Source organism: Euprymna scolopes, chromosome 5, assembly GCF_053919585.1.
Source record: "Euprymna scolopes isolate OS-2025 chromosome 5, ASM5391958v1, whole genome shotgun sequence".
NCBI classification, from domain to species: Eukaryota; Metazoa; Mollusca; class Cephalopoda; order Sepiida; family Sepiolidae; genus Euprymna; species Euprymna scolopes.
Genome location: NC_136486.1, coordinates 103368052 through 103381790, shown reverse-complemented (window position 1 = coordinate 103381790; position 13739 = coordinate 103368052). Strand labels below are relative to the sequence as shown.

Below are 13739 nucleotides of genomic sequence, written 5' to 3'. Positions count from 1 at the left end.
TATATATATATATATATATATAAATGTATATTATGTATATATATATATATATTAGTATATAATGTATATATATATATATAAATGTATATTATGTATATATATATATATTAGTATATAATGTATATATATATATATAAATGTATATTATGTATATATATATATTAGTATATAATGTATATATATATATTATGTATATTATGTATATATATATTACTATATTATGTATATATATATATATTATGTATATTATGTATATATATATTATGTATATTATGTATATATATATTATATATATTATGTATATATATATATTATGTATATTATGTATATATATATTATGTATATTATGTATATATATATTATATATATTATGTATATATATATTATGTATATATATATATATTATATATATTATTTATATATATAAAGTATATTATGTATATATATTATGTATATTATGTATATATATATATAGTATATTATGTATATATATTATATATATATTATATATATTATATATATTATATATATCTATTATATGTATTATATATATTATATATATTATATATATCTATTATATATATTATATATATCTATTATATATATTATATATATATCTATTATATATTACATATATCTATTATATATATCATATATATTATATATATTGTATATATAATATATATAATATATATTATATATATACATAATATATATTATATACACATTATATATATAATATATATAATATATATTATATACATATAATATATATTATATATATGTTATATATATTATATATATATATGCACATAAATGGACAAATTAAAATATGATATTTAACCGTATTTTACGACTGGACAAAGCCAGGCGCCACCCTCTCACTAGTCTAGAATATAAAAGGCTATTTATCTTTCTGTCTGTCTTAATATTTTCAAACTCTATCTCCTCCGAAACTAAAAGTCGAAGAGCGGCACCAAGGGCTTCAAATGATTGCATTTTTTACAGACCGAACGTTTATGGGTCTTAAGCCGGTTAAAATTGTTTTTAAAATGTCAAAAATGTATAAAAACTGAAAAAAAATCGTTATATATTTTGTGCATTTATCTTAGTTTATTTTTAATTTTTAATCAGTTCATATGCGTATCATGTTGGTACAGTGGTAACGTCACCAGCTTTGAATGATACAATTTTGCTCTTGGATGGCACCCAAAAGCTTCTTTTACTTGTGAAATCACGGCTATAAAATCTGGACAAATTAAAATATAGTTTCAAACGTATTTTACGACCGGGCAAAGCCCCCCCCCCACTGGTATATATATATATATATATATATATATATATATATATATATATATATATAAATAAAATGAACTATATATATATATATATATATATATATATATATATATATATATATATATACTAGCAAAAGTACCCATCGTTGATTGAGTTCAAAAACAGCCTACAGAAAATGGACTCTGATTTATGAAAGTATGATAGGTTATGATAGGTTATGAAAAGGAAGGGGTGTAAAGAGATAGCTTCGAATTTCAGGGTATTAAAATCAAAGCAAAATATGATGAAAGTAAAAATAAAATAGATAAACCCCATAATTTACTATTCCATACCTCTTCACACTGAAACACTTATCACAATGTGGATCTATATTAAAAAACCTTCTGATACTTTGTGACATATTTCCATTCCATGGAGGTCAGGCGCGAACGAACACCCCATAATTGTATTATACCATGTTTCTTCAAACTGAAACATAACTATCAAAATATACTTACGCAGAGAGATATGAAAAGTCTTTCTTAAAGTTTGTACCTATTTCTATTCTATGGAGGCCAAGCGCGAACGCAGACCCCACAATTTTATTATACCATCCCTATTTAAGTTAAAACATACTTATCAAAGTATTATTATGTACATCTATATCAAAAACACCTTTAAACGTTTTTTTAAATTTTTTAATTTTTTATTTCCATACTTTGTGGACTAGGCGCGTTCGCAGACCCCACAATTTTTATGAATCATCATTATGCCAGATCAAACATACCCATTCCTGTGTCTGTGATCAGTTTTCTAATAATAATAATAATAGTCAACCATATAGGAGCCTATTCGTGACCACACACACGCACACACACACACACACGGACGTCCAGCTTTATATATTATATATATATATATATATATATATATATATATTAGAAATTAAGAGAAGATTATAGATAGATATATAAATACCCGTTCACATTCACTTTTCACGATAAAGCTAGAACCCAGAATTAGATAGAATCGAGCAATGTTATCGACAACAGACAACGCACGACCCAAAATGAGTTTCGTTGTACTGCATCTCATCAGTGACGTGCTCCGACATAGGCGCGAACCCAGGTCGTCGCACTCATGAAGTGTGCAATACTGACGATTTAACAATATGGGGCACGGCGCAATCTATTGGCTATACCTCGATTTTTTAAATTCTCATATTTTTATCCAGTTCTACCTTCTAAGATGTGACAAGCAACGCGTCCTATACAACTAAGATAGTTACTGCTGGTATGCAGGCGGTAGATATCACATCTACAAACATTAACTGAAATTAGCCAACTCCCCAGATACGATTTCGGAACAACCTATTTGTTGAGGAACATCACGTCCCTACGAAGGATGAACCGCTTTTCTACACATATTATACATTAAGAGGAGATTATAGACAGATATATAAATACCCGTTCACATACACCTTTCACGATAAAGCTAGAACCCAGAATAAGATAGACTCGAGCAATTGCATCGACAACGGACAAAGTCAGACTCAAAGTTGGTTTCGATGTACTGCATCTCATCAGTGACGTGCTAGAGATAGGCGCTTTATCGTGAAAAGTGTATGTGAACGGGTATTTATATATCTACACACACACACACACACACACACACACACACACACACACACACACATATATATACATACATATATATGTGTGTATGTGTGGATATATAAGAGTTATTTGATTATGCAGGCTTTATTTGATTTTTTTTCTTGCATAAAGGCCGTACGCAAATTCAATAAACACAAAAACACTTACCTACGATAAGTATCATATGACCCTGACATAAATGCCTCCAAAACTTTTACTCTGTTCCAGTTTTTTTAAGGAATCAAATGCAGGACAGAGACGTTTCAGGTCGGGTGATGGCCGCTCAGGGTTTGTTTGTTTCCTGCTTACCATATCCCCTTCACTTGTGTCTTTTACGTTTCAGCTTTATTTCTTTTATTTCTCCAAACCCGGAAACCCCATCAAGTGAACGTATTTGTAAAAAAATTTCTCCCAGAAAGCTTTGCGCCAATCAGCTTCCGCCATGCTCCCTGACCTTGTCCAACATGTCGATTGTAGTTCTTCCTCCTGTAATTCTTGCCACCCATTTTCAAGGCTGGGTGTGATAGTGCCTTTCTTCTATGTTTTATTATTTTGTAATTTTCTTTTTATAAGTGGTGAGTTTTTTTTTTTTCCTTTTTATATTTTAGCGGCAACGTGCTGTATTCTAGTTGACCTTATGGTTACACACCACACGACGGTGATATATGATAGAATCAAAGCCAGAAAATATAGAAATGAGCTAAAAAAAAAAAATGGATGCAAATAAAAAAAATACGAGGTCAGTTTTTTTTCTTTGCATCATAAAAGTGTAAAAAAAAGAATGACATGATTTTGACAACTGTAAATGTGTGGCAAGGAGCAAAGCAAGACCTTTCATCTAAAAGCTAAAATCAAAAAAGGATAAACGGAGAAAGCGTCAATAAAACAATGCCACCAACATCAAAGCAGAATAACAAAAAACATTCAGCGAAGAAAATAAAAATGGCGACTAAAAAAAAATTGACGAACCAAGAAAATGACATCTAAAACGCGAAAAAGAAAGCTTGTTCAGAAAGACATTTTTTTAAAAATAGTGTACAGAAAAAATGTAAATAAAAAAAAGGTGCTAGTACACTATAGTTAGGAAAATCCAAGGGTTTTATATAGAATTTTAAAGCAAATTGTCTCTACTTAATCATCATATTACAGTAAAAAATATATAAGATAAATTACGATAAGATAGTTATTAAGAAATTATTTTTCTGACAAAAATTAACGACTCCCCCCCAAATAAAACAAACATCAAAGCGAAGAGCTCTAAGGGGAGGTAAATAAGTGTAACTGTTGCCAATTTTGGAGAAGTTTTTCAACATTGACTTGATTGCATTAGAACAGTGTGATATTTATTTATTTTTCATATTATATAACTACATGTTGTTTATGTGGCGACATAAATTCGACAACAGGTCACTTGAAAGTACTTTCGATCTCATAAAGGAAGTATACCCACTTAGAAGTTAAAGAAGCAAAAAATATACATGTAAATATGTTATATCCCTGTATTTATTTCATGTTGATATAAGCAGTCACTTTTGTTATAAAAACATAAAAAAAAACCAACAAAATACTATATGCATGTAAAACTATTCTCTTATTTCTTAAATGTTTATTTTCTAATAAATTGTGCGTTAATAGTCATATAATATGAATTAATCATCTTGTTTTTTAGCATAACAGAGTTATTTGCCATGTTATAAAAAAACGAATTGCCAAATAAAGATGACGGTGCGTTTTTACGATAAGGGTCGAAAACTCGTTTTTTTTTTTTTTTTTTTAGTCGCGTGCAAGCGACTCTATAAGTGCTTGGCCTTTTTGGTTAAGATCAAAGGTCTGTTCTTAATAGATGCTGTTCTTAGCTTTTTAAGCTTTTCTTGGCCTTTTGGCCAAGATCAAAGTGTATATCAAGATCAAAGTGTAGTATCTGTTCCGGCAGATACTGCAAGCTATGACTAGCTATGACTAGCAAAGACCAGATGTGGGGGCAACCCCACATACCTGACCTTTAACCAGCTCCCATTTCCCACCTCTCGGGAGCTGGTCCCCTTTTTCCCTTCCCCCTCCCTTCACTCCTCACATTAAAAATTGGCCTTGTGCCTAATTTGCTCGGTGGGGGAGCAAATAAATACCATCTGTTCCGGCAGATGCTGCACTTAAGATAATTTGTACCAGTCAATGGAGGGGAAACCCTCTATACTGGGACAATTATTATTTTTGGTAACCAGAGTGCCCCCTTTTTGCCTACTTTTAGGGGAGCTGGTTTTTACCTCACATTAAAAACGGCCTTGTGCCTAATTTGCTCAGTGGGGGAGCAAATAAACACCATCTGTTCCGGCAGATACTGCGAGCAAAGACCATATGTGGGGTTGCCCCCCACATATAAGACCTTGGTCAATGTAGGGACAACTCTTCATACCAATTGTCACTATCCAGCTCCCCTACTCCCCGGGGAGTTGGTCCCCATTTCCCTTTCACTTCTCACATTAAAAATTGGCCCTGTGCCTAATCTGCTCGGTGGGAGAGCAAATAAATAGCCTTTTCTTGGCCTTTTGGCCAAGATCAAAGTGTAGTATCTGTTCCGGCAGATACTGCACTTAAGATGGTTTGTACCAGTCAATGGAGGGGAAACCCTCTATACTGGGACAATTATTATTTTTGGTAACCAGAGTGACCCCTTTTAGGGGAGCTGGTTTTTACCTCACATTAAAAACGGCCTTGTGCCTAATTTGCTCAGTGGGGGAGCAAATAAATACCATCTGTTCCGGCAGATGCTGCACTTAAGATAATTTGTACCAGTCAATGGAGGGGAAACCCTCTATACTGGGACAATTATTATTTTTGGTAACCAGAGTGCCCCCTTTTTGCCTACTTTTAGGGGAGCTGGTTTTTACCTCACATTAAAAACGGCCTTGTGCCTAATTTGCTCAGTGGGGGAGCAAATAAACACCATCTGTTCCGGCAGATACTGCAAGCTATGACTAGCTATGACTAGCTATGACTAGCAAAGACCAGATGTGGGGGCAACCCCACATGCCTGACCATTAACCAGCTCCCATTTCCCACCTCTCGGGAGCTGGTCCCCTTTTTCCCTTCCCCCTCTCTTCACTCCTCACATTAAAAATTGGCCTTGTGCCTAATTTGCTCGGTGGGGGAGCAAATAAATACCATCTGTTCTTCAGATGCTGCACTTAAGATAATTTGTACCAGTCAATGGAGGGGAAACCCTCTATACTGGGACAATTATTATTTTTGGTAACCAGAGTGCCCCCTTTTTGCCTACTTTTAGGGGAGCTGGTTTTTACCTCACATTAAAAACGGCCTTGTGCCTAATTTGCTCAGTGGGGGAGCAAATAAATACCATCTGTTCTTACTACATGCTGTACTTATTGTGATATAAAGTGGGGGATCACTTTTCTGTATTAATTTAATGTAAAATGATCACCCACTTTACAACCAATCAGTCTCAAAGCCATTCAAGTCATTCTCCAGATCATTCAAGTTGTTTTAGAAGGATTCCAGTTATTTTTTAAGCATTCAATTCATCCTTAAGTTCATTAAAGTCATTCTAATCATTTACTTTTTATTTATTTAAGTCATTTCAGCCCATTTTTCGGTCATTTTAAGTTTATCTTTAAGAACTTCATATCAATCCTACATTCACGCATTCATTCATTACACGAGAGCACGCGACTAATGGCTATCGGCCCTCTTTAGTAATACTGGAATGTGTACGAACTTCTGACATGCCAGTTAAGTAGGTATTATTGCTTTTAGTCGATATTGCCACAAATGGCAGAAGATACGAGATGCCTTAAATAAGTTTCCAGACATTTTTTTTTTCGAATGGGCACTTTTATTGAGAGTACAAACATGAAACTCTAGTCTCCTTCGAAGTAATCTCCCAGTACTTGCTGTACCGCTCCAACAACTTCTTGAAGACCCCATAGAAGTCCTCTTGTGTGAGAGTGTCAATTTTCTCTAATATATATATATATATATATATATATATATATATATATATATATATATATATATATATATGTATATATGTATATGTATATATATATGTGTATATATATATGTATATATATATGTGTATATATATATGTGTATATATATGTGTATATATATAGGTATATATATGTGTATATATATAGGTATATATATGTATATACATATGTATATATGTATATATATATATATGCATATATATATGCATATATATGTATATATATGTGTATATATATATGCATATATATATGCATATATATGTATATATATGTATATATATGCATATATATATGCATATATATATGCATATATATGTATATATATGTATATATATATGCATATATATATGCATATATATGTATATATATGCATATATATGTATATATATGCATATATGCATATATATATGTATATATATGCATATATATATGTATATATATGCATATATATATGATTATATATATGTATATATATGTATATATATGTATATATATATGCATATATATGTATATATATGCATATATATGTATATATATATATGTATATATATCCATATATATATATGTATATATATCCATATATATATATATATATGTATATATATGTATATATATATATGTATATATGCATATATATATGTATATATATGCATATATATATGTATATATATGCATATATATATGTATATATATGCATATATATGTATATATATGTATATATATGCATATATATGTATATATATGTATATATGTATATATATATGATTATATATATGTATATATATGTATATATATGTATATATATGTATATATAAATGCATATATATGTATATATATGTATATATATGTACATTTTATATATGTATATATATATTTATATATATATATATGTATATTATATATATGTATATATATATTTATATATATATATATGTATATTATATATATGTATATATATGTATATATATGTATAGTATATATATATGTATATATATATGCATATATATATATGTACATATATATATGTATATATATGTATATATATATATATATATATATATATATATATATTTCTAGTTCAAATAATACGAATAAACGTTTCTGTTTAATTATTAATACCGCTGGAAACATTACAAGCCGGCAATCACCATTAACGTGTTCAATTCATACAACTTAATGGATGTTTTTTTTTACGAGTATTAAAACGGCAATCCGTTTGGCAATTAAATGTGTTGATGTGCCGTAAAAGTGATAAGAATTTCTATCCTCTCTTTTAATGTTTTCTTTCTTTCCTTTCATCTTTCTCTGTTTGTTTGCATCATTTAATGTATTTAATTTAACTTGCGGCCTTTTTTTCTTTTTCATTCTTATTAGTTTTCTATTTCTTTATTGATTCATTTCTTTCCTTTAGCTTTTCTTTATTCGTTCGTTTATTTTCTATTTTCTTTTATTTTTCAGTTTTTCTTTTACCACTTTCTTAGTTTCGTTCGTTTTCTGTTTTTTTTATGTCATTGAATTGTTGCTTTACTTTCTTTTCAATTATCCTTTTCCATTTTGCCTTCATTTTATTCCTCCGTTTCTTTTTTTTCTTTTTTCTTTTTCATCGTTAACACACTTCCTTTTTTTCTTTTTTTCCTTTTTCATCGTTAACACACTTCCTTTTTCTTTCTTAAATTCATGTAATCTTTTTCTATTTTTATTTTGTATCGTTTGTTCTGGTTTTTTTAATTTATTTTTTCTCTCTTCTCGTTTTCTCTCTTTTCTTTGCTTGTTTATTTCTAAGTTTTTTGCTTTCGTTTCTTCTTTTTTTTACATAGGCATCACCACTTATCAAGGCCCAATGGCCACTCGAGGATAAGGTTTAAAGAGTGTACAGTAGTCAATTGGACAATATAGTAATTGTCAGTAATGGAAATTCAGTAAATTTGTTAACTTAAGGGAAACGGCTTATCAAGAACTTGTTTACATTGGACTTGAATACAATCAGATTGTAGTCATGACTTTTATGTATCTACCATAAGTTGTCCAGGCCTCAGAAGCGTAAAGCAAGGATGATAAAATACAAGATTGATAGACACTGATCTTTGTATGAAGAGTTATACCCCTGTCAGACCACATTCGCTTCTCTAAGCCACCAAAAGCCTTAGTCGCACGATGTATCCTGCAGTTGCCCTCAGCATCCAGGGTTCCGTCTCTGGCAAGAATACTACCCAAATACACAAATGTGCCAACCACGGCAAGTCTCTGGTTGTTGACAAAAATATTTGGTTCCACATACAAACCACCGGGTGGAGGTGTGAACATGACCTTAGTCTTCTTAAGACTAATAGTAAGCCCAAAAGAAAAAACAGACCTATGATACCCTGCATATCCCTCTCACTATGGACTACAAGATCGGCGTCATCCACATACATACATACATACATTTAAACAGACAGGTGAGATTTATATTATAGAAGATTACATTGTTTATTTCTCCGTTCCTTTCTTACTTCTCCTGGTGCTACCAGACCAGGCTGTCTGAAGATACCGGCTTCCTGGCCTAAAATTCACTAAACATTGATATTATTGGTATTTTTTCTTTACCATTGCAAAACTCAATCATGTTCTACAAAGCCCAAAATAAAAACAATGTTTCTCTGCACAACAACCAAACCAAACACAATAAATAAATATTTGAAGACACAAAGCAAGTGAAACATAAGAACTCTTATCAAAATAATGGAAGTCGGTATTAAATAATCTGAAAATGGTTCATGTGCCGTTAAACAAAGCAACCTATCTTTCTTAATTTCTTTTCTACGGATTGGAACGATAAATTGGTTGACCTAAAGAAAACACCATTACAATTTTATTTTAAAACTTTTATTGCAAAAGTCAATTCAAGTAACTTCATTATGTGGTAAAGCTAACATCTAATCAATGTAGCCGGATTCAGCCTCAATCATCACCTCGCTATAGGCCCAGAACTGGGAGCATGCCTTTTCCACAAACACCGGCAGGAGCTCGGCGTATACTCGATGATCAGACTAGCTTTGGTGCTGTGGGAGGTCATGTTGGTGATGTTCCCGACGTATGCCTAAACCAAGTAATCCAACGGAATAAGGTTGGGGAGGAGGGGAGCAAGTGAGAGAAGAGTACAAAGTCGTAGCACTCATTCTGAAGCTAAGCCTGGGGCTCTTGGGATTTTGAGGCCATGGCCGAGTCCTGCTGTCATACCCAGGATCTGTCAGTAGCCACCTGATTGTACCAGGGGATCACTCCATTCTTCTGTACATGCAGGTACACGTTGGTGTTGACTTTCAAGCTAACTTCGAAGATGTGAGGTGGCATGATGTGGCCCTCAATTGAAACCACACTAAATACCATAGCCGTGGCCGTAAACTTTGTTTCTATCACCCTGGGAACGTTCCTGTTATTCCTAGCAATCCAGCGATGGATTTTGAGGGTGTTTGCAATGGTCCTGTTGTCATAATTTGGGTCGATAGAGAGCATGAGTTGTATAGCAACGCATCCCCTATCTCGCTCGTTGAACATTGTGTCATTTTCAGACATGATAGAAGACTCCTATTGCTCTTGGGATTTATACACAACTGGCCAACTAGTAGATGGTCTGCAAAAAAACAAAGAAAAGAAAAAAAAAACAAGCTAAAAAGCAAAAAAAACAAACAAACGAAAAACAAACAAACAAAAAAGAAACGGTTTTCATCAAACGGAAATAGAATCATGCCATCTTTTCTAGGACGACAATTTTATCGTTCCACACTGTATATTTCTTTCTTTCCTTCTTTGTTCTGTATTTTATTTAATCTTTAATTCGGCTCCCTTTTAATTTCCAAAATTTTTATTATTACTTCTTATATTAATTCCTTTTCTTTCTCATTCATTCCTCTATTTCTTTTTACGTTTATTTTCATTTATAAATTCATTCTTTCTTTATTTCTAACGTCTTTTTTCTTTGTTTTGTCTTTGCCCTTTTCTTTCATTTCTTCACCCTCTCTCCCTTGATTACTACCGACTTTCATCCCCTTTAATTCTCTCTTTCGCAGCCCTTTCTTTTTTTTCCGTTCCCCTTTTTTCATTTCTTTTTATTCGCGTCTTCTTCATTCTTCCTTCCCCCGTTCTTCTTTTTTCTTCTTAGTCCTTACTTTCTTCTCTTACCCTTTCCTTCTATTTTCATTTCTTTCCGTCTTTTATCTCTTCTATTCTTTCTTTAATCTTTCTTTATTTTTACTTTCCCTCGTCCTCACTTTCTTTTTATTTCTTTTATTTCTCCTTTTCTTTTCTCGACTAGCTCCTTTCTCACCTCTTTCTTTCTTCCCTAACACCCTTTCTCTTCATTCGATTTCTTTCGCTTCTTCCTGCCCCCCCCCATCTTTCTTTCCTTCCCTCCTTTCTGCCTCGCTGTCGAAATTATCATTGATTGATATTGGCATTTATCGATCCGTCCAAAAAGGCATGTATGATTAAGAAAACGCTGCAAAAATGGCGCCCCTAATTTAATCTTATTCTCGTCTTTTGCAGTTAACTTAAGCATTTCTTCTTCTTTTTTATACTCTCCCCCTTTTTATAACTCCTGACACCAACCCAAAACGTTTCCTTATATTTTACTCGTTTTTGCCTCTTTTATATCTTTTGCCGTATACTGTTCCTCGCAGGCTTCTGTTCGCTTCACCCCGCCACCTTCCGACCAACCCCTGTGCCCTTAGCCGTCAATTGCTGGAAGCCCTTTTACCCAGTATTCCCAACTTACAGACCCCCATCTTTTAACCCCACCACGCTTCGGCATGCACGCCTCTCGTTGTTTTTCATCTATTTTGAGGGAGTCGACGTCACAATAGATATTCATTAAAATGTCATTGGCGCCCTTACTTTCCACCGAGCAATTACGTTCTCCAGACAATCTTCCCTATGTATAAAGTTAACTCCCCCTTTTTCTTATAGCGGTAAGACCTTCTCAAACAGCGTAATACGATAAAGCTTTCTATCGCAGTCATCACGTTGACATCACGTTTAGTATAATTATCACACCAATCTTTTCTAATTTTTTTTTTTAGATTTTCACATGAAATATCAGTAGTACATATAAGAATTACTATTAAGCCATTTACGTATAGAGAGCCCATCTAGTTTATTTTAAACATTAAAACTTTTTAATGTAGCGCACAGCTAGTAAGTCACAATTCATAAATGGGTTAATATTTACAAAATCTGCCTTCTCGGATATTATTAGTATTAAAAGTAAGTTAAATGATATTCTATGTAAAAAATGTCTTCGAGTATTTTTTTTTTTTTAATTTTTCATCTATTTCACAAGTTCAATTTTTTGCATTGTTATCAGCCTTCACAAATACCACAAAATGATTATTCCTTTTATATATATTTAAGCATATCTTACGACCGAACACCAGTCGTAAGATACGCTTAAATATGATATTTTAATTCATGCAGATTACATCAAAACTATATATATATATATATATATATATATATATATATCTTTATATATATTTGTAGTCGTCGACATACAGTCCTGTTTCGTTGTATCACAACTCATCAGTGCCGCTAGACTAGCATCTCTCCCAAGCCAAGGATTGAACCCAGAACCGTCGTGTTGACAGTCGGCAGTTCTCCCACTCGACCACAGAAGCGACGTCCGCAAATAATTCGTCGGAATGTCTATTTAAATAGACATCCGCCACTACTTTTACAGTGCTCAAACCGCCTGTTTGTTAACAAACAAACAAACAACGAGCTTCGCATTTTGCAGCCAATTAAGTAGCAGGTGAGATTATTTACGACAGTGCTGTTGCGAAAGCTTTCTAAGGACACCTTAAACTCTTTTAGGAAAACAGAAAATGAAACTGTTAAATCGTAAAAATTTACTATTTCTTGTAACGAAACAAATAATTATAATATTATTCTACGTTTTATTCTGTATGTATGCTTCTTCGACTTCTATCAGCGACTCTGTTCGAGGAAGGAATTAAGAAGCATTTGATCTGTTGAATAGAAGGTCATTTCCGGGTTTAAAATTCTCCGCAAATGCCCATATATTTAGAAACAGGTTTTAGGATCTATTTACACCCAACTATTTATTACAGATTAAAACAATATTACTTCAACCTAATTAGATATTATTTCGCAACAGTTTGGTTCGATTAATAATCTAATGAGTACTCGCTATAATAATAATAATAATAATAATAATAATAATAATAATAATTAACCTTAACTTTCAAAATCCTATCAAAAATAATCATTCAGCAAAACAATGAACAAACATCATAGTAAAAAACAATAAATAATCTAATATATATAAACGGCTATATGTCTGTCGACTGTCTGTCGGCCTGTCTCTCTGTCTCCATTTTTTCAAACTATTTCCTCCGAAACTAAAAGTCGCAGAGCGGCGCTAGGGGTCTCAAATGGATTTTTTACGGGTCGTTAGCCGATTAAAATGGGTCAATAATGGGTCAAAATTGAAAAAAAAAAAAAAATAAAACGTTAAAGATTTTGGATATTCATCTTTAGTTTATTTTTAATTTTTTAAGCACTCTTTTTGCGTGTCACGTTGGTACAGTGGTAACGTCACCAGCTTTGAATGCTTTGGTTTCGATTCTATCTGATGGCACCTAGATACTTTTTTTACTTTTGAAATCACGACTCTATAATAATATATACGAAATCTGGACAAATTAAAATATCATATTTAAGTGTATTTTACGCCTGGGCAAAGGCGGGCGCCCCCTCCTGCTAATCCAATATATTTGTATATATTGAGCTGCACAAAACATTC

At 32.1% G+C, this 13739-nt stretch overlaps 1 pseudogene; it reads left to right on the top strand.

Annotated features, from left to right (window-relative positions):
- Positions 1-5463: 5463 nt before the first annotated feature.
- LOC145277232 (U2 spliceosomal RNA) lies at positions 5464-5676 on the top strand (annotated as a pseudogene).
- Positions 5677-13739: the final 8063 nt, after the last annotated feature.